Raw genomic sequence first — 5,792 nt, 5'->3', positions numbered from 1 at the left:
TAGGTGGTGCACAAGTTTCAAGGGGTTGAAGATGCAGAGAAAAGGTTCAGTTTTTTTATTTTTTACTCTTGCTTGATTATATGTGTGAAGTATTGAATTCCAATAGTCGTTGTTGACGTTTTTTATTTGGTTGTTGATTTCGTATATGAGGGAATCACTTTAACTTAACACATTAAATCTGGATGCTTAGGAATAACAGTCTCAACCTTGCACGTCAGATGCTCGACAAAATGCCCAAAAGATATTCGGTAACATGAAAGGCGAATATTACCTCTCCAAGTAATTTGTTTTACTCCATCAATTTTTGTTTCAATCTAATCTAATTTACACACCTGATGTTGCAGATTTATTCCGATTTCCAAATCTTTATAAGCACTGATAGGTGCATATTTTTTCCACATAGAGCCACATCGGTAGCCTTTTCGATTCTAATGAACTGTTGTAATCTTTTCACCGGTGATTTTGCTTCCCATTGTGGCAGCTATGAAGGTAACATTATCGAGTCATTATGTGAAAACATGATTATCATAACTTCTACCATCAAATGAATTTGTGTGTTGATAACAGCTTCATTTGGTGAATGACAAATCATATCTGTTATCTCTTGGCTTGTATATCTGGTTGATATTTAGATTAATAATCATAGTAGGTTGACAATTGAAGAAAATAATGACTTATTTAAGTGGTTTTATTGACTGTTACTGAAGATACGATCTACAATCTTAGGTTAATTTGTTTTTTTTTTTGTGTGAGATAATGTTTGTTTCATAAATTGGTGGTGAAATTTGTCATTACCATTGGTGGTTAAATGCTTAATTTCTATATGATTAATCATTATTATGGATTTAACTAATAAAATTGTCTTGCTTAGATCTTAACATCATTAAATGGGGCTGTGTGTTTTTTTGGAGAACAAAGCTCTTTTGGATTATTTAAAAGAATATGGTGGGTGAAGTGATTAAACCGTGTCTATTGCACTCTCAAAGTTCCATTTTGGTTTCTAATTTGAAACAGAGTGAACCTGTGTGTATCTGAAATCAATTTTTTTTTTAATTTCAATTTTCTCACCACATTAATATTTATAGAATGTGATTTAATTTTGTTTGTAATTTAGGTGACATGGATCAGCTGCGGTTTCTTGCATTCAAATGCCACCAGTCATAAGTGGGAACTATGAGGTAAATAATAATATTGTTTTTGGAAAGGAGTGGAGTTCCATTTTTCATGGAAACAGATATTTAGTTTTTCTCTTTTAAAAGTGGAGTTTCCATTTTTCATAAGTGGACACGTTCGGTTCTCTTTTTCCTCAAATCTCAAAGTCAATGTCTATGTTGCACCTGCTTCTCTTATGTTTAGGTTTGTTTTGTAACTTTGCTATTTGTTTTATCGGTTCTTGCCAATCTATTCGAACGTTTTAAATTTGTAATCCACAGGTGTGTTAAGTTTGTGGCTTTAGAATTCACATACAAACTCTGCATTACGTTTTGTGGTAGGTTATTGTTAAACTGGGGAGTTGGATTTAGTCATTGTGTTATTATGTTTTGTGGATCTACTTTGGTCGTTACTGTTGATTTATTTATTTAGTTTTTTATTATATCTCAATTGTAGATGCTATATTGTGTATGTGAAGACTGGGTAACCTCTTATTTGGGGCATTTTATTTGATCAATTTTATGTCTTTTTGTATACTTTAGTTACTTTGTATCATGTGTTTCTTTCTTATTTGGTTTTATGTATAACAGATTTAATGTGTTTTGATGATTAGGCTCAATTTATACCTGATTGTTAACTTTAAACATGTCTTTGTTTGCTCAGTTTATGCCTATTATGTAATAGATTGAAAATCTTTTATCTATATAACTGTGTACTTTTGTGTTTTGCTTTGAGATTGAACAACACCTTTTGTGATGCGGACGTTTTGTTATCTTTTTTAGTTTTGGTTAATATTGATATGGGGTGCAATGTTGATGTGTATAATTAGCTACTTGGGATGAAAGATCATAAGAATAGGTTTAAAAAATATTTTCTCTCATTATGGGTACACAAATTTAATTTATTTAGTCAGGTTATATTTAGGCCTTTGTTTAATGTAAGTTTGGATTCATGAAATTTGTTTAATTTGGTTCAGCAGATTGCTATAAAATTGTATTGCCATTGATTTTGTTTATGTTATTTCTGTTTTTGATGCTTGCTTTCAGAATAGTATTATATTTTCTCTGTTTAAGTAATATGCATGTTTTATTGTTTTCTATGGTTTTTTGATGTATAATAATGAATGTTTTATTTTTATCTAATATTATGGTTTGTTTGCAGATTATGGATGCCAATAGGTTGGAGGGTGAAGGTAACTACCTTTCAACCTTTTTTTTACTGTTTATAAATGTAATCTATATTAACCAAGATAGTATATAATTTTTTTATAATTTTTATTTTCTTTTTGTGTATGGAGGATGAGAAGCTATATTACATGTGGCTTTGTAGTGCTAACTTCGTCTCAGAAATGGAAATTTAAGGTAATGTATTTTTGTATTCTTGGGTTCATTAATATGGGTTGATGCTATATGTATGCCTTAAATTTATTTGTTTTCGATATTAGACTGCCTATTGTCAATTATGTAAACCAAATATGTTTTCAACTGCCTTATGTCATTTGGTGGATTTGAATTTAAAAAGTGAAAGTATAGAAATATGAACCATTTCAGCTTTATTATGGGCTCCTAAATATGTAGGTGAAATTCCCTGTTTAGTGACCTCAATTCCTTCTTGAATTGTATAACGTACCATGTGTTTTAATTTTAAAACTATAACATAGTTGGTTTTGTTACTATTGCTCTTATTTTTTTTTTATTTTTTAATTTTTGAAATTATTAGTTAAAAGTTTTTACATATTGCCTTTATATACAGATATTTTCATGTGTCCTTTGTTATAAACGTTTGTTAACATCTTTGTTTACTTTAATTTTTGATGGGTTTTTCATAGTGTGTTTCAGTTGGTTGCATTTACTGTTGGACGAGATCATTAGGTAGTCTAATAATTACTTTAACTCGTGATTTTTGTGTATCCTCTGTTCTAGGTTTTTCATAATCGCTCTCAACTGGTTGCTGCATTATAATTGGTTGTTGGATGTTGTGCATTATGCTACTAACAGAGGGTGATATGGTTGTTGCATTGTAATTGGTTGATGGATGTTGTGCGCTACGCAGCTAAAAAGGTGATATTTTTGCGCTTTTTATTGTATTTAGCTATTTATTGTTATATGTTATGAATAAACATGGAAGTCTTAACTACTTTGCTCGATAGCAACACTTATATTCCATTTCCCCATACAAGGAGTGACACATTGAGAAAGAAGGTTGCTAAACATCCTGCACAACTTCAACTGCTTGGTTTGAGATGGTGACACTGTGGCAGGAATGGGTTTGTAATGTATGTATATGCTCTAGCAAGATTCATTTAAAGTTGATTACTAAAGGGTCATATTGCAAGTTAGGTTACATTTTCTGTACAACTTACAATTTGTATTTTATTGGCAACGAATCGTAATACAACTTGGTTTTTGTTGGTAATACATCTTATGCACTTAGCATGTCCTGCCGCAACACGCTGCCACATATACTAGTGTGTGTATATATATATATATATATATATATTAAAAAGCATATGATAGTTCTCTCACATTAGTAGCTATTCATGAAATAGTAAATATATTAACCATTTACTTTTTGACATGCCTTTTTCTTTATTTATTTCTATAACTAACTTTTAAATTAGACATATTCTTTATTTTTCTCATGCATATTTTAATATTATGTATATCTATGGTTTATAAACAAGTTTCGATTCAAAAAATATAACATTGCGAACACTTACTCTTATTTACATTTCAACATAAGTTTCGTTTAAAACCGATGTACCTCAAATATTATATATTTTAAACTTTTTTCCGCAACTTAATGTAACTATAAATTTAAATACAAGCGACAATATATACATCGACGTATGCTTTGATATAAATATGATTTAATACCGACCTCATGCAATGCAGGACCAAAATCAGTGTGTCATTATAATATATATTTGTTTTATTCACGACAACTAACATTTTTACAAAGACAACTTTATTTCTACATATGTTTGGATGTAATTTTTTTATTAGAAACGAGCTACTGTAACACATAAACAAACTTTATTAACTTTTTATTTTATCAATGAAGTCACACTCGATTTAATGTGTATCAATGCTCCTGTCGACTCACAAGATCATTTACTAGTTAAATTTCAAAAAACAAATATTAAATTTAAGAAAAAAACATGACGAAAATTAGAAAAAGAAAACACTATAACTAAAAGCTAATGTCGTAGGCAGTACACTTCACGTATCTATTGTTTTCATTTTTCTTCCAATTCATCGGCCGCTTCGGTTTCGTTGAGTGACGCAAGAACTGGATTTCTTGTTCAATTTATCGCAATCTATATGAATCGGCAAACCGTGCATTGTTCAGTGTTAGCCGTGACGGTCCAAACTCTCGGCCTGAAAACGGCTGAGCATATCTTTTAGTTGTTCCATGTCATTGCGAGTCCCATCCTTCACTCATGTTGACGACGAACCCTCCACATTTCCCCCTTGTTTTTACTTCGTTTCCTAGGGGTCGGCGAAACTCTTGAACGTCGTCATTAACTAAATTAACCTTGTCTTCCTCGTCTTCGTCAACGAGGTAGAACTTACGAGCATCGGAGCCAAAGACGGGTGTGCTCGGATTTGTGGAAGACGAGATCTTCGACCTTTTTGACAGTCGGGATGATGCGCCCGATTGCTGAGCGACCAGACTGGTGGGTAATTCGAGCCATTTCGGGTGGTTCTGAATATGCGCCCAACCACCTAATAACATAAATGCCTCCCTTGCCCATGAGCTCGATAGTCGGATCCTCCAAAAGGCCACCCAAGAACGTGCGAGAAATACTTCCACCTCCTCATTCCACGGTATGTATTGTCTTTCCGCCGCCGGCTCCTCCGGGGCCTTCTTTTGTGTTTACGGGGCTTTCGGCATGAACCGACACTCCATTCCGGTTGAGTCTCCGGCATTGGATCAAGTTGGATTGACCCGAACACCGGTGTCGAGTTTTGGGGGTTGTGCAATGTAAGGCCCCAAACCTAGGAACCTTACTAACAATTAGATTTACACTTAAACACAACTTAAATATCTTAGTTTATTAAAATTTTCACGGAATATTGTTACATTTTCATAATACTTTCATTCTAAAATGACTCTTTGGATGTCAACGACACCTGGATAGCCCTGTGCATGTTCCAAGTTCATTTACCATCTTTTATCAACCACCTGCTTACATACCAAAAAAAGTTAGCTACGATGAGTGAGTTCAAGTTTACGACTTCACTTGACACCTCTTGACTCATTCTTCGCTTTTAACATGCTCATATATATAGATAATATAATTTACACATCTTACTTGGACAGTAAGTACGTAGCGTATAAGTGTTATACGCTACAACAAACTTATACGGTGCATAGTAATAGTATAAATAGATGCTTAAATGTCATAATATAAAAAAATGATTTTTAGAAACTGATCAGAGAAAAAGATCAGTGTGTACTTTGAATGTTATATACAATATATGAAGTTTATAAGTGATATTGTTAGCAATTTCTTTATGATATGTTTCCGCAATATTATTTAGTATAGTAAACAATAGTATCATCCGTATCGTACCTTTTTACACGTATATGATGAAGCATATGATCCGGAACAAGAATTTCAGCTTTGTAAATTT

At 32.4% G+C, this 5,792-nt stretch overlaps 1 long non-coding RNA gene across 2 annotated transcripts; it reads left to right on the top strand.

Moving 5' to 3' along the window:
* LOC143613284 (uncharacterized) lies at positions 1-3,553 on the top strand. Of its 2 annotated transcripts, XR_013150086.1 has the most exons (4): positions 1-44; positions 191-1,178; positions 3,075-3,212; positions 3,332-3,553. It is a non-coding gene; the product is annotated as an uncharacterized LOC143613284 (long non-coding RNA). The 2 variants fall into 2 exon arrangements; XR_013150085.1 differs by having other exon boundaries at positions 1-1,178.
* The last annotated feature ends 2,239 nt before the right edge of the window (positions 3,554-5,792 follow it).

The sequence above is a fragment of the Bidens hawaiensis genome, unplaced genomic scaffold (assembly GCF_021521415.1).
Source record: "Bidens hawaiensis isolate Kalapana, Puna unplaced genomic scaffold, B.hawaiensis_p1.1 tig00002265_1, whole genome shotgun sequence".
Classification (NCBI taxonomy): domain Eukaryota; kingdom Viridiplantae; phylum Streptophyta; class Magnoliopsida; order Asterales; family Asteraceae; genus Bidens; species Bidens hawaiensis.
This window is presented reverse-complemented; position numbering and strand designations above follow the sequence as displayed.